Raw genomic sequence first — 27,448 nt, forward strand, 5'->3', positions numbered from 1 at the left:
GGCGTGGGGGTGGAGCAAGAGAAGCAGCAGAGTGAGGAGTCGGGGCTGCCGCCGCAATCGCCGTGATCTCCGCTGCCGTCGCCATCGCCGGTGGGGCTGCCGTGACTTCTGCCAGAGTGTGAGATCAGAGTCCACCGCGTGTGGATTTGTTGCCGCCACCGGCTGCGTAGCTCCGGAGGTTTAACCATAGGACAGAAAAAAATACAGGTAAGTCCTATATCAGTCCACTTCTATTGGAGGGGTATTCTGTACTGTCTGTACTACTGAGTAGAACAAGGAATATCATTTTAATATGAGGGTGTTTTCAAACTCTCTCTGCTTCACAAGTCAGGTATTTACTGCAGTCTTGTTTTACCTCCCCTAGCAGAGCATAGAGGAGGGAGATTAGGTCCTGACCCCCTGTCGCTTTCTTGTTCCCTCCCGAGGAAGTGTCCTGGTCGTCCATTGCCCATGTTACCTAATTAATTGATGGTACAAGGTCTGTGCACTGTATTGGAAGTCACATGGACTGATCACCGTTTAATGAAATAATGTAAAGAAATTATATATCTTGCTTCTTGTCTCGTTCTGGGAGTATGCACTAAACTGCGAGAAACACTTTTGTTTCCATTTCATTTTGTTCGTTCTTCCCCCTTCCCAGTAAAGCTACGCTCCGTCCTTATTGGTACTCTGTGGCATCTTTGTCTTTGACACTTTTTAGTTGTGTATGTTGAGGTTTATCCTAAGCACTAGCAACTCTTCTATCGTTTTGCAAGCCGTTTTTTTTTTCAGCATCTGATACTTGTTTTAATTACAGCCTCTTCATCTACAGTAGTATGACTTTGTATTGAGAATATGTGCAGAACATTGAATTAGGTAGTATTGAGGTGTGGGGTGTGGTAGGGGTATACACAAGAAACAGGACAAAGTCCCTGGCCTTAAGAGAGTTTACATTCAATTTGAGTTCAAAAAGAGCAAGCAAAAATAACCCCAACATACCACAAGCTTACTTCTGTGAGAGATCTAAGGCAACATATTCTTTCTTATAAATTCTTCATTATAACTGCTTTTATCTACATATTTTAAAATGCATGGCAAACTTTCATCTAGACTTCTGACACCCCAGCGAGTGAAAATAATTTTCTCTTGCCAGTTGGGAAAGTAAATTGTGAGGAGAGATTTGTCTGTCATGATACAGGCATTGGCATAAGTGAGAAAGATACTTGGGGGTTTTGTCTCAAAAGTCCTTCTACTCATCTTTATTTAAGGGAAGTTCACCTTTTAAAGGTTTTACAGTTTTGCTTTTAAACAAATCTTTCTTAGGATATAAATCACAATGAGGGTGCAGGGTGAGAGAGAAACAGATGACAGTTGGCCTATTTCAGTTCAGTCTGTTACCCCAGCAACCAGGTGTTTCATTTAGATCTCAGTCTTCAGGTGGCTTTCATATCACTTGTTTACTTAATTGCTGAGATAGTATGGCAGAAATAGTGTCACAATACTTTTTGAATGTGTTGCATTAAAGTGAAAGGGTAAGGTGTTTCTGGTTTCACAAATATGTTCCAGCGCTATTAGAGAATTGATTTAATCATCTTTGTGGGCTCAAATGTGTTGATATTGGTAGATTACATCAGTTTTCACAGATACTTCTATCTTTGAAGGAAATGAATATAAAGTAAGCCAATTAGCTGTGCTTTGTCCCATGTTGCCCATTTATATTTAGAATTATACAACTATGGCTGAAGGATTGAATTTTTTAACCTATTTTTTCTTTATAGTTCTCTAGTGTAGACATTCAGTTTTCTAGATCTATAATCAGGAGATTTCTCCAGACCTGTAATCAGGAGAGCATTTTAACAATTTACTAATTGGAATAAATGGGTTATTCCACATCTTACGGAAATTATTTACCTTAGTTAATTTTGTTTCTAAACTGTTAAAAGTTTTTTGTTTGATATTGTAATTGCTCCGATCTGCTTGTGGATTTGATGTCACAACCAAAGCAGATAGGGATGGAATAATACTGGAATTACTTCTTTCCCCTGATCCCACCTGAGTTTGGAGAACACTGTATATTTCTTGGAAATGTGGAGGAAATTGTTTCCCAACTCCTAAATGTTTACTTGAAGCATGCTACCTGCCACTCAGGAGAAAAGGGCATTAAGAGGGCTTCTGTTAAGACCTAAAACACCATCAACAAACGTAGAAGAATGGAAAGGAAGAATTTCACAGTGGAGAGCCTGCTGAACAAAATTGTCAGGCGTATTTAGGATAAATTTGTAGCTGATCTCTAGGGTCATTAGGATACTGAGAGTTGATATTGAGCTAACCAAAGCTTAGAGAGCTTAGTTCTTAAAGAGTTCAACATGTAATTTCCTTTCTTGATCCTTTCACTTAAAATGGTAGGGAGAAAAGGTGTCTGACTTTTTTGGTAATGATAAAATTATTTGGTCTAAGAATTCTAATTGAACTACTAATCATTAATATAATAGTATTAAAATAGAAAGTATATTGTATTGATTATTGATAAGTATATTAATAATATTATTTAAACAGTAATATTAATATTAAATTTTTTGTATACAGCTAATTTCATTTTGACTAATAAATGCTTTCTCTTATTTTACTATAACATTTTACTGTTAGTTCTTAATATCAATTTTTAGTCCAGATTTATAGCCATAGTATCTTGGTAATAATTACTTATCATAACTGTACCTTTCTTTTACATATTAGCAATCAACTTGGTGTCATATGTCATTAAGTATTGTCCATCTAAAGCAAGGTATTTTATCTTGCTCATCTGTTTCTAATTAGGTAATAATAGGATTTATTTTAGTCATAAAAACCTTTGTAACCTTCAGATTGTTTTAAAGCCTTAAATTCATTGTATGATGATAGATAAAGGAATAAATTAATATTTGACCTTGAGTGTCACAGTATGATTAATTGCCTAATGAGGACATGAAGAAAAGGAAACCCTCATACATTGTTGGTGGGAATACAAATTTGTACAGCCACTGTGAGAACAGTATAGCAGCTTCTCAAAAAACTAAAAATAGAACTACTATATGACCTGGCAGTTCTACTCCTGGGTATATACCTGAAAAAACCAAAATGACTGATTTGAAAAGATATGTATACCCCAATGTTTATAATAGCATTGTTTGCAATTGCTGAGATATTGAAGCAGCCTAAGCGTCCATCAATAGATAAATGGATAAAGCAACTGCACACACACACACACACACATACACACATGGTGGAATATTACCCATCCATAAAAAAGGATGAAATCCTGCCATTTGCAACAACATAGATGGACTTGGAGGGTATTATGCTAAGTGAAATAAGTCAGACAGAGAAAGATAAATACTGTATGATATCACTTATATGTGGAGACTGAAAAATACAGCAAACTAGTGAATATAACAAAAAATAAACAGACTCATAGATAATAAGAGAACAAACTAGTGGTTACCAGTGAGAAGAGGGAAGAAGGGAGGGGCAAGATATGGGTATGACATTAAGAGTACAAACAATTGCATATGAAATAAAGAAGCTATAAAGGATATATTGTACAACTCAGGAAATATAGCCAGTATTTCATAAAAACTATAAAGGAATATAACATTTAAAAATTGTGAATCACTATATTGTAATAGCTGAAACCTACATAATACTGTAAATCAACTATATCTCAGTAAAAAAAAAAAAAAGATTGCCTTAGAGTTTGTCCACTTTGTTTATTATAAAACTAACCTGTGAATTCCTGTTTCTTAACTTTGAGGCAAATGATAAGTCATGGGATTTTGAATCTTACTTTTTCTTTCTGTTGTGCATAAGTGATCCCTGCATGGATCACCACCTTGTGGTGGTGAAGGGGCTAACTCATTGAAGCTATGAGTCATGCCCTGCAGGGCCACCTATGATAGATGGGTCATAGTGAAGAGTTCTGATAAAATGGGGTCTACTAGAGAAGGAAATGGCAACCCACTCCAGTATTCTTGCTGTGAGAACCCCATAAACAGTATGAAAAGGCAAAAAGATACGATTATGCCAGAAGCTAAGCTCCCGAGGTTGGAAGGTGTCCAATATGCTACAGGAAGAGCAGAGGGCAATTACTAATAGCTCCAGAAAGAATGAAGCTAAACAAAACAGAAATCACACTTAATTGTGCATGTGTCTGGTGGTGAAAGTAAAGTCTGATGCTATAAAGAATAAACAATATTGCATAGAAACTTGGAAGATTAGGTCCATGAATCAAGGTAAATTGGACATCTTCAAGCAGGAGATGCCAAGAGTGAACATCGACATCTTAGGAATCCGTAAACTAAAATGGATGAGGATGGGTGAATTTAATTCAGATGACCGTTGTATCTACTACTATGGGCAAGAAACCCTTAGAAGAAATTCAGTAGCACTTAGAGTCAGCAGAACAGTCTGAAATGCAGTACTTAAATGCAATCTCCAAAATGACAAAATGATCTTGATTTGTTTCTAAAGCAAACCAGCATCGCAGTTATCCAAGTCTATGTCCCAACCTCTAATGCCAAAGAAGCTGAAGTTGACTGGTTCTATGAAAACCTACAGGACCTTCTATAACTAACACCCAAAAAGATCCTTTTCATCATAGGGGACTGGAATGCAAATGTAGAAAGTCAAGAGATACCTGGAATAACAGGCAAGTTTGGCCTTGGAGTACAAAGTGAAGCAGGACAAAGACTAGCAGAGTTTTGCCAAGAGAACACACTGGTCATAGCAAACACTCTTTTCCAGCAACACAAGAGATGATTCTACACACAGACATTACCAAATGGTCAATACTGAAATCAGATTGATCATATTCTTTGTAGCTGAAGATGGAGAAACTCTATACAGTCAGCAAAACCAAGACATGGAGCTGACTGTGGGTCCGATCATGAGCTTCTTATTGCAGAGTTCAGACTTAAATTGAAGAAAGTAGGGAAAACTACTTAACCATTCAGGTATGACCTAAATCAAATCCCTTATGCTTATACAGTAGAGGTGACAAATAGATTCAAGGGATTAGATCTGGTAGACAAAATTGCTGAAGAACTATGGATAGAGATTTGTAACACTATACAGAATCAGTGTTCAAAACCATCCCCAAGAAAAAGAAATGCAAGAAGGCAAAGTGGTTGTCTGAGGAGGCTTTACAAATAGCTGAGGAAAGAAGAGAAGCAAAAAGCAAGGGAGAAAGGGAAAGATATACCCAGTTAAATGCAGAGTTCCAGAGAAAAGCAAGGAGAGATAAGAAGCCCTTCTTAAATGAACACTGCAAAGAAATAGAGGAAAATAATAGAATGGGAAAGACTAAAGATCTCCTTAAGAAAATTGGAGCTATCGGGGGGACATTTCATGCAAGGATGGGCATGATAAAGATCAGAAATGGTTAAGGACCTAACAGAAGCATAAGAGATTAAGAAGAGGTGGCAAGAATACTCAGAAGAACTATACAGAAAAGATCTTATTGACCAGGTTAACCACGATGGTTTGGTCACTTGCTTAGAGCCAGACATGCTGGAGTGTGAATTCAGGTGGACCATAGGAAAAATTACTGCAAACAAAGCTGGCAGAATTCTAGCTGAGCTATTTAAAATCCTGAAAGATGATGCTGTGAAACTGCTGCACTCAGTATGTCAGCAAATTTGGGAAACTCAGCAGTGGCCACAGGACTGGAAAAGGTCAGTTTTCATTCTAATGCCAAAGAAGGGCAATGCCAAAGAATGTTCCAACTATCATACAGTTGTGCCCATTTCATATGCTAGCAAGGTTATGCTCAAAATCATTCAAGCTAGGCTTCAACAGTAGGTGAACCGAAAACTTCCAGGGATACAAGCTGGATTCAGAAAAGGCAGAGGAACCAGAGATCAAATTGCCAACATTCGTTGGATTATAGGAAAAGTAAGAGAATTCCAGAAAAACATCTAGTTCTGCTTCACTGACAATGCTAAAGCCTTTGACTGTGTGGATCACAACAAACTGTGGAGTATTCTTAAAGAGAAAGAAATAGCAGACCCCCTTACCTGTCTCTTGAGAAACCTGTGTGCGAGTTGAGAAGCAGCCGCTAGAACCAGACATGGAACAACTGACTGGTTCCGAATTGGGAAAGGAGTATGACAAGGCTGTATATTGTTACCCTGCTTATTTAACTTATATGCAGAGTACATTATGCAAAATGCCAGACTGGATGAATCACAAGCTGGAATCAATATTTCAAGAAAAATAACAAGCTCAGATATGCAGATGATACCACTCTAATGGCAGAAAGTGAAGAGGAACTAAGGAGTCTCTTGATGAGGGTAAAAGAGGAGAGTGAAAAAGTTTGCTTAAGACTCAACGTTAAAAAACCTTAGATCGTGGCACCTGATCCCATGACTTCATGGCAGGTTAAGGGGGATAAGTGGAAGCAGTGACCGATTTTATTTTCTTGGGCTCCAATTTCACTGCAGACAGTGACTGCAGCCATGAAATTAAAAGACTTGCTCCTTGGAAGGAAAGCTACAACAAACCTAGACAGTGTATTAAAAAACAGAGATGTCACTTTGCCGACAAACATCCCTATAGTCAAAGCTTTGGTTTTTCCAGTAGTCATGTAAGATGTGAGAGTTGGACCATAAAGAAGGCTGAGTGCCAAAGAGTTGATCTTTCAAATTGTGGTGCTGGAGAATACTCTTGAGAATCCCGTGGACTGCAAGGAGATCAAACTGGTCAATCCTAAAGGAAATCAACCCTGAATATTCATTGGAAGGACTGAAGTTGAAGCTCCATTACTTTGGCTACCTGATGCAAAGAGCTGACTCATTGAAAAAGACCCTGATGCTAGGAAAGATTGAAGGCAAAGGGGGAAGGGGGTGGCAGAGGGTGAGATGATTAGATGGCATTACCGACTCAATGGACATGAATCTGAGCAAACTCCAGGGGATAGTGAAGGACAGGGAAGCCTAGCATGCTGCAGTCCACGGGATTGCAAAGAGTCGGACAAGCTCAGAATGAAAAACAATAACAACAAAGTGAAGAAGCCCAGAACTGTTCCTCTGTTATGGAAAAAAAATTATCTTCTATATTGTCTATTGTTTGCAATTTGGTAAAAGTTGACACATTCTTTCTTAGGGCCAAATTTTATTCCTAGACCTCAGTTCAGTTCAGTTCAGTGGCTCAGTCGTGTCCAACTCTTTGCAAGCCCATGAATTGCAGCACGCCAGGCCTCCCTGTCCATCACCAACTCCCGGAGTTCACTCAGACTCACGTCCATCGAGTCAGTGATGCCATCCAGCCATCTCATCCTCGGTCGTCCTCTTCTCCTCCTGCCCCCAATCCCTCCCAGCATCAGAGTCTTTTCCAGTGAGTCAACTCTTCGCATGAGGTGGCCAAAGTACTGGAGTTTCAGCTTTAGCATCATTCCTTCCAAAGAAATCCCAGGGTTGATCTTCAGAATGGATTAGTTGGATCTCCTTGCAGTCCAAGGGACTCTCAAGAGTCTTCTCCAACACCACAGTTCAAACGCATCAATTCTTCGGCACTCAGCCTTCTTCACAGTCCAACTCTCACATCCATACATGACTACTGGAAAAACCATAGCCTTGACTAGATGGACCTTAGTTGGCAAAGTAATGTCTCTGCTTTTGAATATGCTATCTAGGTTGGTCATAACTTTTCTTTTCTTTTTTTTTTTTTGCCTTAGATCCTGTTTTATTCCCATCACTATAAACAATTCAACCCAAGATTGGATCCACTGCTGGGGTTTGACCCACAGAAATTATAGGTCAGCAACACTCATCCAGGGGACCTAGTCCCCTACACCAGGGTCTTAGCCACCAAGAGATGCCAAGAAAGTACCTGATAGTCCAAAGTTTTCAAAAGCGTCTGAGCTGGTGATCTGTACGCTCTTCTGTTTCCGCGTCCAGGGGCCTTTACCATGGAAGGCCCCTTGGCAGAACCTCCAACCAGGCCAGCCACCAGCAGTTTCTTCCTTTTCTGCTCTGTGAGTGATGCTTGGTCCAGCCTAGAGTCCAATGAGGAGGGTTTTCTTGCATGTTATGGCTGAGATATGTCATTTTATCCCAGGATACAGTAGGTAGATGTGAAGAGCTGATTCATTAGAAAAGACCCTGATGCAGGGAAAGATTGAAGGCAGGAGGAGAAGGGTACGACAGAGTATGAGATGGGTGAATGGTATTACTGACTTGATGGACAGGAGTTTGAGCAAGCTCTGGGAGATGGATGGACAGGGAAGCCTGGCGTGCTGTAGGCCAGAGAGTTGGACATAACTGACTGACTGAACTGACGGCAGGTAGAAGGCAGCCTCCAGAATTTATGCCAAATTCCCATTCCTCAAATCACCAGATTTCATAGTTTGTTATGAGATAATTGCCCCCAGACCTATAGGCCTGGGCACGATGTTAAAACCAGAGCTTGGGAGTGAATGCCAACTGGTTCCCCTCATCCTCCCCGCTCTGCCTGTGCTGCCTGCTGGCCTCTGCTCAGAATGCCGTGTAGTATTTCTCCGTGGTGCTGATGATGTCACTCTGGTCCTCCAGCAGCTGCAGCACCTGCTGCAGCACGGGTTCACTCAGGCCTGGGCTGAGGCTCAGGCGGGCACAGGCCAGGATGTGCAGGAAGTGGCAGCCCTTCTCCACGTGATTTGGTTTCTGGCATTCTTCTTGAATGATCCGGTGGATCTTTCTGTGCAGTTCTTTGTCTTCTCTCCTTACTTGCCCAGAGCAGGCGCTGTGAATCACAGGCTGGTAGGCAAGGGGCAGAAGGGACTCCACAGTTTCCAATTCCTGCTGGTAAAAGGTTTGCACTCTGTTCTCCACAAGGAACTCTTTGGCCTTTTCACTCAGCAGACATGTGAGACTGTCAAGGTCCAGGGTGCCAGGATTGCTCAGTGCCTCATCTTCCTTTAGGGCAGGGCTGTGGAAGGGCTGGTCATACACTTTCCTGTAGATGGCAGGCGGCTCCAGCATCCTTGCGATCTGAACGTTGCACACTGGGTCATCCACTTTATAATAAGTTGTGGCATGAATCTCTCGCTCTCCTCTGAACATGCGGATGTGGCCTCTGACCCGGATAACGTCCCCAATTTCTAACTTTGCTCTCTGTGCAGTGGTCTCTTGCAGCTTCTTAAGCTGAGAGCTCAGCTCTCTTGCACTTGGAGCGGCTGTAGCTGATGAGGATTTGGTATTATTCAGCCTTTTCCAGCAGATGCAGTTTATAACTCCAGTGCTATCATCCACTCCATAACTGTAGAATGCATCTTTTTCTCTCACTCCAATTACGGTTCCTAAGATATCCACCTGTTTTATTGGATGCCCATTGTAAAAAAATACACCTGGTACCTGGCCAGACTCCTTCAAGTCCAGGATATCCCTGATGTAGAGTTTTGCAAAGGCTAGAAACACAGGATCCAAACCCCACAAGAGGGAAGGAGTTTCGTCTTCACACTGGCTGGATTTAGACTCCATCTGGAGACTGGGCTGTGGCTTCCAGCCAGCCCTGAAAAGCTCAGCATCTAGACCCGAGATCCGGTCGCGGCCCCTCCCGCCGCACCCGCGCCGTTGGCCCACAGGTCCTCGGAGCGCGCATGCCCGGCCCTTTCGGAGCTCCGAGGCCGCGGGCGCTCAAAGCCTGGAGGTGGCGCCGCCAACCCCGTCCAGAGCAGAAGCCATAACTTTTCTTCCAAGGAGTAAGCGTCTTTTAATTAGCAAGCGGCTAAAATGAGGTTTAAAGCCAGTCAGTCTGGCTTCAGAAACTATGTTATCAAACATAAAGGAACTGTAGGTTTTAAAAATACATAGGTATTTGATGGGACTTCTCTGGTGGTCCAGTGGCTATGACTCTGCACTCCCAATGCAGGGATGCCAGGTTCAACCCCTATTTAGGGAACTAGGTCACACATGCTGTAACTGTTCGCATGCTATAACTAAAAGATCCCTCGTGCACGCCACAACAGAGACCTGGTGCAGCCAAATAAATAAGTACTTATTTATTTATTTAAAAAAGTTTTTATGATCCTAGCATTCTTTTTTTAAATCTATTTTTAATTGGAGGATAATTGCTTTACAATGTTGTTTCTATTTCTGCCATTCATCTACATGAATCAGCCATAGGTATACATATGTCCCCTTCCTCTTGAACCTCCTTCCTACCCCTGTTTTTTAAATTTATTATTATTATTATTTTTGACTGCACTGGATCTTCATTGTGTCACATGGGCTCTTCGTTGCCACATGCAGACTTTCTCAAGTTGGAGTGCCTGAGGTATTCTCTCTAGTTGCAGCACAAGGGCTTCTTGTTGCAGGCATGGGTTCACTAGTTGTGACATGGGTACTTAGTTGCCCTGTGGTATGTAGGATCTCAGTTCCCTACCGGGGGTGAAACCCAAGTTGCCTGCATTGGAAGGCAGATTCTTAACCACTGGGCAATCAGGGAAATTTTAAAAAGAATACATAACATTTGAGCCAAAATTAGGTCTATTGTAATTAAGTTCCTTGTTTGTCCTAAAGAGGGAAATACTCATTTATCTTATTTGAAAGCATGAATGAGCAAACTGATTTGATGATTAAAAATTATTGTTAGCTCAAATTTCCTTAGTACTTTTATATGAAATTCCCCAAAAGTAAAGACTCACAGTTTTGTTTTTGGCTAATTATACATTTTTAAGAGATATGCTAAATAACCTAATGCTTAAAATGATGCTAGTCTTATTTGATTTGTATTCTCAGAGTCTCCCAGGAAAAGAAATGGTTTATGTCTTTTTTTTAATCTTTACAGTAAGCACATCTTTGAACTTGACAAGACTTTGACATTTACCACATGCTTAGAATGTAAACTGTACTAAGAGAACATATAGTAAAAGTTAATAAGCAAGCATAAATTGAGACATTGCTAGTTACATTTTTATGGATTATTGGATATTATTCTGTTGATAATTTCAAGGCTTTTAAACTTTTAACCATTGTATTGTAATCTGCTTTTTTGAGGGAGGCAATATAATATAGAGTTAAGAGTGGGGCTTCAGGACCAGACTGCCTTGGTTGGAACCTCAGCTCCTCTGTTTATTGCTTATATGACCTTGGACTGGTCTCTTACCTTTTGTGCCTCAGTTTCTTCGACTTTCTAAAATAGCAACAATAATGGTGGGATTGTCAATGAATTAATACATGTAACACCCTAAGAGCAGTGCCTGGCAGGTACTAAATACACAATGATGTTTAGTTATTGTTATTGTCTTTCAGTTCAGTTCAGTCACTCAGTCGTCTCCGACTCTTTGAGATCCCATGGACTGCAGCATACCAGGCCTCCGTGTCCATCACCAACTCCCGCACCACAGTTTACTCAAACTCATGTCCATTGAGTCGGTGATGCCATACAACCATCTCATCCTCTGTCGTCCCCTTTTCTTCCCGCCTTCAATCTTTCCCAGCATCAGGGTCTTTTCCAATGAGCCAGTTCTTCGCATCAGGTGGCCAAACATTGGAGTTTCTGCTTCAGCATCAGTCCTTCCAGTAAATATTCAGGACTGATTTCCTTTAGGATAGACTGGTTGGATCTCCTTGCAGTCCAAGGGACTCTCAAGAGTCTTCTCCAACACCACAGTTCAAGAGCATCAATTTTTTGGTGCTCAGCTTTCTTTATAGTCCAACTCTCACATTCATACATGACCACTGGAAAAACCATAGCCTTGTCTAGACTGACCTTTGTTGGCAAAGTAATGCCATCTAGATTGGTAATAACTTTCCTTCCAAGGAGTAAAGCGTCTTTTAATTTCATGGCTGCAATCACCATCTGCAGTGATTTTGGAGTCCCCCAAAATAAAGTCTGACACTTTCCACTGTTTCCCCATCTATTTGCTGTGAAGTGAGGGGACTGGATGCCATGATCTTTGTTTTCTGAATGTTGAGCTTTAAGCCAGCTTTTTCACTCTCCTCTTTCACCTTCATCAAGAGGCTCTTTCGTTATTCACTTTCTGCCATATGAGTGATGCCATCTGCATATCTGAGGTTATTGATATTTCTCCCAGCAATCTTCCAGCTGTGCTTCATCCAGCCCAGCATTTCTCATGATGTAGTCTGCATATAAGTTAAATAAGCAGGGTGGCAATATACAACTTTGACATACTCCTTTTCCTATTTGGAACCAGGAAATTGTCTTTATATATATATATATATATTTTGTATATAATACACTGTAAAGATATTTTTCAATTCAGTTCAGTCACTCAGTCATGTCAGACTCTTTGCGACCCCATGAATCACAGCACGCCAGGCCTCCCTGTCCATCACCAACTCCCGGAGATCACTCAGACTCATGTCCATCGAGTCAGTGATGCCATCCAGCCATCTCATCCTCTGTCGTCCCCTTCTCCTCCTGCCCCCAATCCCTCCCAGCCTCAGAGTCTTTTCCAGTGAGTCAACTCTTCACATGAGGTGGCCAAAGTACTGGAGTTTCAGCTTTAGCATCATTCCTTCCAAAGAACACCCAGGGCTGATCTCCTTCAGAATGGACTGGTTGGATCTCCTTGCAGTCCAAGGGACTCTCAAGAGTCTTCTCCAACACCACAGTTCAAAAGCATCAATTCTTCAGCGCTCAGCTTTCTTCACAGTCCAACTCTCATATCCATACATGACCACTGGAAAAACCATTGCCTTGACTAGATGGACCTTTGTTGGCAAAGTAATGTCTCTGCTTTTGAATATGCTATCTAGGTTGGTCATAACTTTCAGCAACCACTAAAATGTATATTATAGATTTACTGTAAAATTGTAAATTATATTATTTCATTTACCTAAGATTGTAAGTTATAGTTCAGTGTGTGACGCTTAGTTGCCAAGTAGTGTCTGACTCTTTGCAAACCCATGGACTGTAGCCCACCAGGTTCCTCTCTCCATAGAATTTTCTGGGCAAGAATACTGGAGTGTAAGTTTCCATGTTACTCTCTCCATACATCTCACTCTCTCCTCCCCTCTCTCCATGTCCATAAGTCTGTTCTCTATGTGTGTTTCTCCATTGCTGTCCTGCAAATAAATTCCTCAGGAAACTCAGACAAGGGCTGTGTATCAATCTAGAGTGGTGGGATGGGGAGGGAGGTTCAAAAAGAGGGGATGTATGTATATTATGGCTGATTCGTGTTGAGGTTTGACAGAAAACAACAAAAATTCTGTAAAGCAATTATCCTTCATTAAAAAAAAAAAAAAGAATACTAGAGTGCGTTGCCATTTGCTTCTCCAGGGGATCTTTCTGATCCACAGATCAAACCTGTGTCTGTATCTCCTCAGTTGGCAGGCAGATTCTTTACCACTGAGCCACCTGGGAAGGCCTAAATGATAGTTTTACTGTATTATAAATTTAGTTAACTAGAGGAATAGCATACCTGTCAGTATCTGAATGAGATACTTAATTTCTAAGTTATGCCACAGAAAATAGGAAACTCAGATTGAGAGGGCACAGTAACCTACAGTCTACGTATAATATGCTAACCATAGCATTTCAAAACTCATGACAGCTAGCAAATCAATTCACCCTGATATACTCATTCTAGTTCTCTACTTCTCCACCAAGAAAACTCAGAGCAGTCTGCTTTGTTCAATTAATGAGCTGCAGACTTTGGGACATCAGATTTTCTAGATTATTTCTCTGCCAAATGGTGAACCTTACTTCTGCTGAATAATTTCTGAAATATAAAATGTAGGCAACAGAAAAGGCTTTATGCATGTCTAACCTACTTTATAGAATAGCTGCTTTCTTATAAAAGTTGTATATAAATTGAATTTTTATAAAAAACATCAGCACTCTAATGAATAAATGTTACTTGTGATTGTTGTACATCTAGTGTTTACATAGACCCTGTGAGATATGCATAGAAACATAAAATATACATTGAATGTCTAGTTAAGAAATAAGTCTAATGCCAAACAGTTGCATAGAAATTAGGTACTAAAACTATGATGCTTATTTTGGCAGTATTCAGAATTCAATAAGAAAGTGGATATGAGGTTTTTTTAAAATTTTAATCGGAGGCTAATTACTTTACAATATTGTGGTGATTTTTGCCATACATTCACATTAATCAGCCATGGGTGTACATGTGTTCCCCATCCTGACCCTCCCTGTCACCTCCTTTCCCATCCTATCCCTCAGGGTCATCCCAGTGTACCAGCCCTGATCACCCTGTTTCATGAATCAAGCCTGGACTGGCAATCTGTTTCACATACGAAAATATACATGTTTCAGTGCTATTCTGTCAAATCATCACACCCTCGCCTTCTCCCACAGAGTCCAAAAGTTTGTTCTTTACATCTGTGTCTCTTTTGCTGCCTCACATATAGGGTCATTGTTACCATCTTTCTGAATTCCATATATATGCATTAATATACTGTATTAGTGTTTTTTTTCTGACTTACTTCACTCTGTATAATAGGCTCCAGTTTCATCCACCTCATTAGAACTGATTCAGATGCATTCTTTTTAATGGCTGAGTAATATTCTATTGTGTATATGTACCACAGCTTTCTTACCCATTTGTTTGCTGATGGAGATCTAGGTTGCTTCCGTGTCCTGGCTATTGTAAACCATGCTGCGATGAACATTGGAGTACACGTGTTTCTTTCAGTTCTGGTTTCCTCGGTGTGTATGCCCAGCAATGAGATTGCTGGGTCATATGACAGTTTTATTTCCAGTTTTCTTAAGTAATCTCCACACTGCTCTCCATAGTGGCTGTACTAGTTTGCATTCCCACCAACAGTGTAAGAGGGTTCCCTTTTCTCTGCACCCTCTCCAGCATTTATTGCTTGTAGACTTTTAGATAGCAGCCATTCTGACTGGAGTGAGATGGTACCTCATTGTGGTTTTGATTTGCATTTCTCTAATAATGAGTGATGTTGAGCATCTTTTCAGGTGTTTGTTAGCCATCTGTATGTCTTCTTTGGAGAAATGTCTGTTTAGTCCTTTGGCCCATTTTTTTATTGCATTGCTTATTTTTCTGGAATTGAGCTGCAGGAGTTACTTGTATATTTTTGAGATTAATTCTTTGTCGGTTGCTTCATTTGCTATTATATTCTCCCATTCTGAAGGCTGTCTTTTCAACTTGCTTAGAGTTTCCTTCGTTGTGCAACAGCGTTTAAGTTTAATTAGGTCCCATTTGTTTATATTTGCTTTTATTTCCATTACTCTTGGAGGTGGGTCATAGAGAATCTTGCTATGATTGATATCAGAGAGTGTTTTGCCTATGTTCTTCTCTAGGACTTTTAGTTTCTGGTCTTACATTTAGATTTTCAATCCATTTTGAGTCTATTTTTAGTGTATGGTGTTAGAAAGTATTCTAGTTTCATTCTTTTACAAGTGGTTGACCAGTTTTTCCTGCACCACTTGTTAAAGAGATTGTCTTTAACACATTGTATATTCTTGACTCCTTTGTCAAAGATAAGGTGTCCATAGGTGCGTGGATTTATCTCTGGGCTTTCTATTTTGTTCTATTGATCTATCTTTCTGTCTTTGTGCCAGTAGCATACTGTCTTGATGACTGTAGTTTTGTAGTAGAGCCTGAAGTCAGGCAGGTTGATTCCTCCAGTTCATTCTTCTTTTCCAAGATTGCTTTGGCTATTCAAGGTTTTTTGTATTTCCATACAAATTGTGAAGTTATTTGTTCTAGTTCTCTGAAAAATGCCGTTGGTAGCTTGATAGGGATTGCATTGAATCTGCAGATTGCTTTGGGTAGTATACTCATTTTCACTATATTGATTCTTCCGATCCATGAACATGGTATATTTCTCCATCTATTTGTGTCATCTTTGATTTCTTTCATCAGTGTTTTATAGTTTTCTATATATAGGTCTTTTGTTTCTTTAGGTAGATATATCCTAAGTATTTTATTCTTTTCATTGCAATGGTGAATGGAATAGTTTCCTTAATTTCTCTTTCTATTTTCTCATTATTTGTGTATAAGAATGCAAGTTGTTTCTGTGTGTTAATTTTATATCCTGCAAATTTACTATATTCATTGATTAGTTCTATCTAGTAATTTTCTGGTGGAGTCTTTAGGGTTTTCTATGTAGAGGAGCATGTCATCTGCAAACAGTGAGAGTTTTACTTCTTTTCCAATCTGGATTCTTTTTATTTCTTTTTCTTCTCTGATTGCTGTGGCTAAAACTTCCAAAACTATGTTGAATAGTAATGTTGAGAGTGGGCACCCTTGTCTTGTTCCTGACTTTAGGGGAAATGCTTTCAATTTTTCACCATTGAGGATAATGTTTGCTGTGTGTTTATCATATATGGCTTTTATTATGGGATATGAATTTTTGACAGTGTTTTTCATGAAAGAGGTGGTATTTCAGTTCATTTGCTCACCCAGTTATTTTGAATAGCTATCATGTACAGGGTGCTAGGATATGATAGTGAACACAACGGATATGATCCCATTTTTGTGGAGTTTACAGATGAGTTGGGTGATAGGATTTAAATATGTAGAAGGTGAGGGGACAGTCTAAACAGAATCGTAGACATGGCAAGCATGGACTGTATGGCAATGAGGGCAGTTCCCTGAGTGTAATAGAGATTTTATTTCTGGAAGGAGTATTGAATGTGATAGATGTGGGCTGTATTTTGTAACTCTCTGAACAGCTATTTAAGTCTATGAGGAGTGGTGTGGAAACAGTCTTGTTGGACTGAGGCCTTAACCTGTGGTATCTGTCTCCATCTCCATGTGGATAGTGTTAGAATTTAGTTAAATTATAGGCCACCTAGCTGGTGTTGCAGAGAATTGCTTTGTGGGGAAAAATCTCCACGTGTCTGGTGTCAGAAGGGTTGTGAGTGTGGTATTTGTTTATTTATGTGGCTGCACTGGGTCTTAGTTGTGGCCTGTAGGATCTTTTAGTTGTGGCATGTGGGATGTAGTTTCCTGACCAGTGATCAAACTCAGGCCCTCTGCATTGGGAGCATGAAGTCTCATCCACTGGACCACCAGGGAAGTCCCCACATTCAGTTTTCTTTTACATTCCTATCAGAAAGAATCTTTGCATTATTGTCAGTTTTCTGGTGTAGTTTTGTGGATAAGAAGGCATTAATGTCAGTATTCTACAACCTATGGAGTATATTCTAGAAGACTTTAATCAATGAAATTGATTGATATGAATGGCTCATTTAAGTGATAAAAAATAAAGTATCAATGATACCACATTTAGAAGACAACATTTTTTGTGACTCTGGAAACATTGATTTGATTCATGTTATGAAAACAATATACCATTATTTATAATATTCTATTTATTCCCAAAGAGGGAGCTAATAGTATGAAAACTGGGACCCATTATACATTTTTTACTGGTTTGTGTGTTTTAAAAGATCTTTTGTCTACTTGTTTCTAAATCAAAAGCCTGCTCCTGGCGTTTTTGGTAAACCTTAAAATGCTACTTAATTCTCAGTGCTTATTTGCTTTGCTGATTTATTTATGGGAGTTTTTTCATATGTTAGATGCTGGAATCTTGGGAGACATCAGGTGGATTTATCAAGCCCCAATCTTAGCAGCTATTGGGGTAAGTTTAAAAGCCAGTATAGTTTAGAAGGGCTTCCCTTGTGGCTCAGATGGTAAAGACTCTGCCTGCAGTGCAGGAGACCCAGGTTTGTTCTTCCCTGGATCAGAAAGGTCTCCTGGAAAAGGGAATGGCAACCAACTCCAGTGTTCTTACCTGGTGAATTCCATGGGGTAGCAAAGAGTCAGATACAGCTGACTAACACATGCTCACACATAGTTTTTTAAAAAAGAAAAAAGATGCATAATTCAACTGTTGCTAAAACCCAGAGAAAGTTTGTTACTTGGTTCTACAAAGGTTTAGGAAACTCTCACATTATAGAAATTGCTGTTGGGAGAGTCTGTGTTGGGGATCAGATCCTTTTTCATGGCTGACACTGAGATACATGAAGAAAGCACACACCCTCCCTTTAATCAGCTAGCATGCAGGAACACTCCTGTAAATTTCAAAATATTTAGAAATATTTATAGGTTTAAGCAGTTGGGAGATCCTAAAACTCTCCTTTTCAGCTGTTATTTTATAACATTCTGATCACTTGGTAGTAGGTCAGGAGGAGGAGGCAAAGATGAAATAAATAGGAGACCTGAGGAATTACTGAGAGAGAAAAATGATAGTATAGTTTATTATAAAGCATTGCCTAAAGCTTTTGTTTCACATACTTTCCCCAAGAAGTTAAGAGGATCCATATTGAATCAGACACTCCCTGGTGGTCTAGTGATTAGGATTTGGTGCTGTCACTGCCACAGCCTGGGTTCAGTTCCCTTTCTGTCCTGCATTCATAGGTATACCTTTTTCAAAAAAAGGTGTTGTCAGAATTAGTTGTGTGTGTTTGTGCACATGAACCCTTCTTCAGAAGTAGCCAAAAAGGGCAGATAAGGCAAGAGAAGAAGTGCTTTAATAATTCATTTCAAAGACCTAACAGAATATACTAACCCATAATTTAGAATTTAGTTTTCTTAAAAAAATTAATTATTAATCTTTTTATTTTTGACTATGCTGGGTCTTCATTGCTGCATGCATACTTTCTCTAGTTGTGGCGAATGGGGGCTACTGTTTGCTGTGGTGCACAAGCTTCTCATTGCAGTGGCTTCTCTTGTTGCAGAGCATGGGCCCACAGATTTTTAAGAATTAAGAAGGTAAACCCCCTTTAATTATTTTTATTTATTTATTTAAATTTTTGGCTTCACTGGGTTTTCATTGCTGTAAGTGGACTTTATCCAGTTGCAGTGCTCAGGCTTCTCATTGTGGTGGCTTCTCTTGTTGCAGAGCATGGGCGCTAGAGCACTCAGGCATCAGTAGTTGCAGCACATGAGCTCATCAGTTGTGGCACACAGGCTTAGTTGCCCTGCAGCATGTGGAATATTCCCGGAGCAGGAATCAAACACATGTCGCCTGCATTGGCAGGCAGACTCCCAACCATTGGACCACCAGGGAAGTTCCTAAACCCTCTTTAAGTTAGTTAACTAACTGAAGGGAAACATCTACCTTGTGAAAACTGATTGTTTAAAATGGGGAAAAAGTCTCCTTTGTAGTAAAGCACATTTTTTGCTCTACTAGAGCAGCTTTTATTTTATTTTACTTTTTGAACATAGAGCACTCAATTTATTATTATTTACCATTAAAAAAATTTTTATGTTGGAGTAGAGTTGATTAGCAATCTTGTATTAGTTTCAGGTGTACAGCAAAGGGATTCAGTTATACATATATAAGTATCTATTCTTTTTCAAATACTTTTTCCATTTAGGTTATTACAGAGTATTGACCAGAGTTCCCAGTGCTATATAGTAGGTAGGTAGGTCCTTGTTAGTTATCTTATTTATTTATTTATTATTATTTTTGGCTATTACAAAAGTTTATTTAACAAAAAAGTTCAGTAAGAAAATGTACACAACCCAATTTTTCTGGTAGTAAAATGTGGAGAGGGGACACATGGAAGCATCGATTTCTCTGGTGAACACAGCCATTGTTCATACTCGTTTCAAGGCTTCTAACATGATGATACTATTTCCTCGTATTACCACCATTCCAATATTGTTCTGTTGCCCACTAGTTGCCATCTCCACACATTCATCTATCACAAGATTCATAAAGGGATCAAATCCCCACAGTATTCCTTGGACATGTCTGCCACCATTTAATTTCAATGATAACTTCTTGTCCATAAATTTCTTCAACTTGGGAGGGTGAGCTTTGCTCATAATGTCTACTCTGTGAGATCAAAGAAGCCTCCAAACGGAATTCCTATTTTTAAAATTAACTAATTTTTTTGGCCATACCACGTGGCATGTGGGATCTTAGTTCCCTGACCAGGGATTGATCCCACATTCCCTGCATTGGAAGTACAGTCTTAACCGCTGGCCCACCAATGAAATCTTTGGTTATCCATTTTGAACATAGCAGTGTGTACATGTCAATCCCAAACTCCTAAGCTACTACTTCCCCTTGCCCCCTGCCAGCTTCTACCAATAACCATAAGTGCCTTCTCTAAGTCTGTGAGTCTTGAACTTCTCTGGTGGTCTAGAGGTCAAGATTTCATACTTCTAGTGCAGGGGGCATGCATTTGATTCCTGGTTGGTGAAGTTCTGCATGCCATGCAGCGTGGCCAGAAAAACTCTGAGTCTGCTTCTGTTTTGTAAGTAAGCTTGTTTGTATCATGTTTTTTAAATTTCTTACACAAAAGTTTATTCTTTTTTAAAAATACTTATTTATTTGGCTGCATCAGGTCTTAGTTGTGGCATGTGGGATCTAGTTCCCTGACCAGGGATTGAACCTGGGCTCCCTGCATTGGGAGCGTGGAGTTTTAGCCACTGGACCACAAGGGAAGTCCCAAAAGTTTATTCTTAAATGTACAGTGGATTCCAAGACATCACTACATTCTAGCTATAGGTGGCAACAGATGTTATGACAGGGGATTCAGATATTTAAATAGGAATAAAACTAAGGATCATCATCATTGCCTCAGGCACAAGGAACAGCTTACTTGCTGCCAGATTTCTTAATTGTACCTGTGGCCAGGGGACTTTTCCCCACAGCCTTGGCTTTTAGCCTCAGGTTTCTTCTGCTCCTCCTTGTTTCTGCTTGAATACCTTATCTTCTTCATCCATCTCCTTGGTTTGATTCTTGGGCTGATTCAGGGGCTTCTTGCCACCTTTGCTGCCCAATATGGCGCCTGCCAGCCCTTCCCCCAGACTCTGCCACTGGAAACAAACTTGTTTGTGTCATTTTTAAAACATTGTGCATGTAAGTGATACCATATGCTGTTTGTCTTTCTCTGTCCAACTTACTTTACTTAGTGTGATAATCTCCAGATTTATCCATGTTGTTGCACATGGCATTATTTCGTTGTTTTTAATGGCTGAGTAATATTCCATTGTATATATGTACCACATCTTTATCCATTCTTCTGTCAATGGACATTTAGGTTGTTTCTATGTCTTGGCTATTGTAAACACTGCTGCAATAAAAATCAGGGATCTTTAATCCATTTTGAGTTTATCTTTGTGTGTGGTGTTAAGAAAGTGTTCTAATTTTATTCTTTTATACGTAGTTGTCCAGTTCTCCTAGCACCACTTATTGAAGAGAGTTTTTTCCCATTGTATATTCTCGCCTCCTTTGTCAAAGATAGGGTTCCTATAGGTGTGTAGGTTTATCTCTGGGCTTTCTATCTTGTTTTATTGGAGAAGTGAGTTATTTTATCTCACAGGACACATGAGAGGCTTAGAATTTGAAGGTAAGTGGTTTTTCCTAAAAGGTAAGGAGGTGATCCAGGGCTGAAAATAAGGGAAATGTTTTAAAAACTGACAGAATGGGATTGGACCCCTTAGGTCTCTTCCCTTTCATGCTGCAGTAAGGTGATGATCCATCCACCTGCCCCCCCCCCAACTTCCACCCACCTTGAGTGGTAGGAGACCCAGAGGAGAGTCTCTGACCTAAGTGAACCTGACAGGCTTTGAGCTCTTGGACAGTGGGCAGAGTGAAGGGCACTGAAACAAAGGGCTGAGAACAGGGAGATTGAGTGGAAGTCTTCAGACCGAGTGGTTAGCCTCTTCCCCTCACCTTGCTTTAAATTTAGTGTCCTGGTATATGCTTCCCAGGCAGGAGATTGGAGAATTAGTCTTCTGAAAAACAAATGACCCTATACAAAAGAATTCCAGACACTAACATGTCAGTGTTTTACAAAGAAAAAAAAAAAAAAACAAACAAAAAAACAAAAAAAAAACAGCTAGCTCCTAAAAGGATGGGCTCTAGAACTAGACTTTTTTAGTTTAAATTCAGGCTTAGCTACTTATTAGCTGTGTGACCTTGCAAAAGTTACTTAACCTATTTGTGCTTCTGTGTTCTCATTTGTAAGATGGGAGTAATTGTACTGTTTACCTCAAGGTTATTGTAAGGGTTCAATGAGTTAACACATGCTAAGTACTACTCATAGTAACCACTCAATAAGTGTTAGCTGAGGAAAGAGGTGGTATTCAGGGACTTCCCTAGCTGCCAAAGGCAGTTCCACAATTTAAATGATATTCCACAGTGACCAGCAGACTTTTTTTCCTTAGTGTGGAGGCTGAGGCTTTGACCTCACAGTAGGTAACTTACCCCAGTCCCTCTCCATCATCCCCAACGCTTTCTTTTAGGAACCCTTTTGGGCTATGACTGGCTCAGCAATGAGCTCTTCTTATTCATTTACTGTATAAATGTTTATTGGGTGCCTGCTCTATGCCAAGGACTGTTCAATCTGCTGGAATGATAGCTGTGAAGTGGGTCGATAACAATACTAGCATTTACTGAGTACTTATTGTATGCTAGGTTTTGCTAAGTGCTTTATATAAAGTCACTTAATTCTCATAACAACTCTGTGAAACAGATGCCATTAACATTCTTGTCTTACAGATAAGGAAACTGAGGCACAGAGCTTCAGTAGCATGCTCGAGGTCACACAGCTAGAAAGCAGTAGAGACAGGAATCATATCCAGTCCCTCTGTCTTTTAACTGTTATGCCTCCCTGCTCTCATGGAGCTTACATTTTAGAAGAAGACAAACAGTAAATAAGTAAATAGAGAAAATAAATATCAAATGGCAATAAATGGTATGAAAAAATATAAAACAAGAAGATTGTGATCTAGCGGGATTGGTAGAGGGTAACTTTCAGTGAAGTGGTTTATGTTTATGAGATGAGATAAGGGACAGTTCTCTAAGAATTGATTGCTTAGTGTACTGCTGTCTACAGATTTACAAAATGTCCTTCCTGTGATTTAATTCCTAGTGCTACCTCAAGTTCAGTTCAGTTCAGTCACTCAGTCATGTCCGACTCTTTGCGACCCCATGGACCGCAGCATGACAGGCTTCGCTGTCTATCACCAACTCCTGGAACTTGCTCAAACTCGTCTCCATTGAGTCGGTGATGCCATCCAACCATCTCATCCTCTGTTGTCCACTTCTCCTGCCTTCAGTCTTTCTCAGCATTAGGGTCTTTTCTAAGGAGTTAGTTCTTTGCATCAGGTGGCCAAAGTATTGGACCTTCAACTTTAGCATCAGTCCTTCCAATGAATATTCAGGACTGATTTCCTTTAGGATTGACTGGTTTGATCTCCTTGTAGTCCAATGGACTCTCAGTAGTCTTCTCCAACAACACAGTTCAAAAGCATCAATTCTTCGGCACTCAGCTTTCTTTATAATCCAACTCTCACATCCATACATGACTACTGGAAAAACTATAGCCTTGACTAGATGGACCTTTGTTGGCAAGGTAATGTCTCTGCTTTTTAATATGCTATCTAGGTTGGTCATAGCTTTTCTTCCAGTGAGCAAGCATCTTTTAATTTCATGGCTGCAGTCACCATCTGCAGCGATTTTGGAGCCCCCCAAAATAAATTCCGTCACTGTTTCCATTGTTTCCCCATCTATTTGCCATGGAGTGATAGGAGCAGATGCCATGATCTTAGTTTTTTGAATGTTGAGTTTTAAGCCAGGTTTTTTGCTCTCCTCTTTCACTTTCATCAAAGAGGATCTTCAGTTCCTCTTTGCTTTCTGCCATAAGGGTGATGTCATTTGCATATCTGAGGTTATTGATGTTTCTCCCAGCAATCTTGATTCCACCTTGTGCCTCATCCAGCCTGGCATTTCTCATGATGTACTCTGCATATAAGTTAGATAAGCAGGGTGACAATATACAGTCTTGTCGTACTCCTTTCCCAATTTTGAACCAGTCCGTTGTTCCATGTCTAGTTTTAACTATTGCTTCTTGACGTGCATACAGATTTCTCAAGAGGCAGGTCAGGTGGTCTGGTGTTCCCATCTCTTTAAGAATTTTCCACAGTTTGTTATGATCTACACAGTCAAAGGCTTTGGAGTAGTCAACAAAGCAGAAGTAGATGTTTTTCTGGAATTCTCTTGCTTTTTCTATGATCCAGTGCACATTGGCAACTTGATCTCTGGTTCCTCTGCCTTTTTAAAATCTAACTTGAACATCTAGAAGTTCTCGGTTTATGTACCGTTGAAGCCTCGCTTGGAGAATTTTGAACAGTACTTTGCTAGTGTGTGAGATGAGTGCAATTGTGCAGTAGTTTGAAGCTATATATTTTGCTATTGCTAGTAAAAGAGCAACATTTCATGTGCATTGATGGCTTACTGTATACAAAGGACTGTGCCAAGCAGTTTGCACAGATTGTCTCATTTTAACCTCAGGGATGTTATTATTACTGTTATTTTTCAGCCATGGAAAACTGAAGCTTAAAGAGACAAAGTGACAGGCCTAGGGCTTTAAAGGTGGCAAGTAGCAGAACTAGGATTTAAACCAGGGTAGCCTGATTCCAGGGCCATTGTTCTTAAATGCTTTCCATTTTTATAGATGAAGGGATTTGTCCAAGGTAACTCTTTTTTAATAAACAATAATAGCTAACTTTTATAGAGATTCAAAATACTATTCTAAGCATTACTGGGTCTTGACAATATCAGAGAAGCTTATGCATATTTTGGAGCTTCAAAATAGGATAAGTAACATATTTTGAGTGAATAGCATCTAGTGCTCTATGATTTTATCAACTCCAGTTAGAAAATTTATAAGAACTAATATGCATAAGTTATTTCAGCACAAAGCCAGAGCCAGGATTTGACACCAAGCCATTTGACATCAGGTGTAGTACTGTTTCCCACTCCACTGCACATAAGCAAAGTGAAAAGACAGCCTTCAGAATGGGAGAAAATAATAGCAAATGAAGCAACTGACAAAGAATTAATCTAAAAAATATGCAAGCAGCTCTTGTCACTCGGTTCCAGTAAAATAAATGACCCAATCAAAAAATGGGCCAAAGAACTAAACAGACATTTCTCCAAAGAAGACATACAGATGGCTAACAAACAGATGGCTAACAAACACATGAGATGCTCAACATCACTCATTATCAGAGAAATATAAATCAAAACCACAATGAGGTACCATCTCACACCAGTCAGAATGGCTATCAAAAAGTCTACAAACAATAAATGCTAGAGAGGGTGAATGCAAACTAGTACAGCCACTATGGAGAACAGTGTGGAGATTCCTTAAAAAACTGGAAATAGAACTGCCATATGACCCAGAAATCCCACTACTGGGCATACACACCAAGGAAACCAGAAATGAAAGAGACACGTGTACCCCAATGTCCATCGCAGCACTGTGTACAATAGCTAGGACATGGAAGCAACCTAGATGTCCATTGGCAGACAAATGGATAAGAAAGCTGTGGTACATATACACAATGGAATATTACTCAGCTATGAAAAAGAGCGTGTTTGAATCAGTTTTAATGAGGTGGATGAAACTGGAGCCTATTATACAGAGTGAACTAAGTCAGAAAGAAAAACACCAATACAATATATTAACGCATATATGTGGAATTTAGAAAGATGGTAACAGTGACCCTATATGTGAGGCAGCAAAAGAGACACAGATGTAAAGAACAGACTTTTGGATTCTGTGGGAGAAGGCAAGAGTGGGATGATTTGAGAGAATAGCACTGAAGCATGTATATTACCATATGTGAAACAGATTGCCAGTCCAGGTTCAATGCATGAGACAGGGTGCTCAGGGCCAGTGCACTGGGATGGCCCTGACGATGGGATGGGGAGGGAGGTAGGAGGCGGAGTTCAGAATGGGGGACACATGTACATCCATGGCTGATTCATGTCAATGTATGGCAAAACCCACTACAATATTGTAAAGTAATTAGCCTCCAATTAAATAAATATATTTTAAAAAAGATAGCAGATAGCTTTTCCTTTTTCGGTGTACCTTGGGAAATCAATATATTGAAATTACAGTTAACAATTCCCAGGGAATGTTTGTTAAATTATTTGTAATTTCCTAAGACTTTTATATATCTAAAAACAAAAGCTGAATAGAGACTTTTTCTTCATGGATTTGGAAACCATATAAGGGAATGGTCTGGAGTGAAAGCACTGGGGTCAGATTGTTCTCTCATCTGCATTCCTTGATTTACCTACTCAAACTTGAATAGGCAACTTTGCCTTCCAGGCCTCAGCTCCGTTACTTGTGAAAAAAGCATAGTATGGTATTTTCCTTGTAAGTATGAGGACTAAATGAGGCAACCTTTCTATAAAGTGCTGGGCAATGTCCCTTTTGGCTGGCTACCTCTCATCCTGGAAATGGACCCTCATTCATCATCCATGTAAAGTGAAGCTTTGGTTCCATTACTTTGGTTTCACCACTGCCATACAGTGTCCATGAGCTGTAGAACAGACACTTTCCTGACATACTGTTGCTTGATGGCAATTTTTTCTTTTTATTATGGTAAAATTATAAAACAAACTTAACCTTTTTTTTTTTTTGCTTTTTGGCCACTCGGCATGTAAGATCTTAGTTCCCTAACCAGGGATTGAAACTGCACCCCCTGCAGTGGAAGCTCAGAGTCTTAAGTTCTGGACCACCAGGGAAGTCCCAACTTAACCATTTTTAAGTGTACAGTTTGTTGAAATTAAATACATTCACATTGTTATGCCACCATCACCACCATCCATCTCTGGAACTCTTTTTTTCTTCCCAAAATGAAACTCTGTACCCATTTAAAGAAAATTGATGGCAGTTTTTATTTGTTTTCAACTTTATGACTGAAGCTGTAGTTAGAAATATTACTCATATAAAGAAAGACATAAACAAAGAGATGTGATTAAAAATCTATATTATCCCCAAAGCATAATCCATAAGTGAAAAAAATGGATATATGGACTTTATTGAAATAAAAAAAACTGTGAAAGAAAATGAAAACTCAAGTCACAAACTGGGATAAAATATTTGCAAATTACATTTCTAACAGAAAGTTATATCTAGAATAAAATTTAAAAACCCTTAAGTCAACAATGGAGGGGCAGGGAGGGAGGCTCAAGAGGGAGGGGATATATGTGTACTCATGGTTGATTCACGGTTTTGTACGGCAGAAACTAACACAACATTTTAAAGCAATTATCCTCCAATTGAAAAAAAAATAAAGTGTATTTTGTCTGAAAAAAAATGTTAAAAAAAACAAGGCAAAATGATTTATAAAGAAAAAAATAATGAGAAATAATCCAATGGGCAAAAGATCTGAATAAACACCTCACCTAGAAGATATACAAGTAACAAATGAAAGAAATGCAAATTAAAATCATTAGAGAAATGCAAATTAAAACCACAGTGTTGATTGTAATAAATATACCAGTCTGATTCAGGATGTTCATAGTGGGGGAGGTTGCATGTGGGGGTGAAACGAGTAAATGGGAAATCTCTGTACTTTTCATTCAGTTTTTCTCTGATCTAAAAATGCTCTGAGAAATTAAAAAAAATCATAATGAGATACCATATTGCTCCTATTAGAATGTCAAAACAAAACCAACAATACCAAAGGTTAGCAAGTCAGAGAAACTGGAACTTTCATACATTGCTAGTG

General features: G+C 39.5%; 1 protein-coding gene and 2 pseudogenes across 2 annotated transcripts in view; 1 reads left to right on the forward strand and 2 right to left on the reverse strand.

Moving 5' to 3' along the window:
- The window catches only part of ATP7A (ATPase copper transporting alpha), a 158,884-nt gene continuing 131,436 nt past the window's right edge, over positions 1 to 27,448 (forward strand). Inside the window, exon 1 of the mRNA XM_005700602.3 lies at positions 1 to 207. The gene's annotated coding sequence lies outside the window, so the exon portion shown is untranslated. The remainder of the gene's footprint in view (positions 208 to 27,448) is intronic.
- LOC106503816 lies at positions 8,264 to 9,706 on the reverse strand (annotated as a pseudogene).
- Positions 19,365 to 19,763, reverse strand: LOC108634333 (annotated as a pseudogene). Its single transcript, XR_001917562.1, has one exon. The product of XR_001917562.1 is annotated as a small nuclear ribonucleoprotein G pseudogene (transcript).

Source organism: Capra hircus (genome assembly GCF_001704415.2).
Source record: "Capra hircus breed San Clemente chromosome X unlocalized genomic scaffold, ASM170441v1, whole genome shotgun sequence".
Taxonomy (NCBI): Eukaryota; Metazoa; Chordata; class Mammalia; order Artiodactyla; family Bovidae; genus Capra; species Capra hircus.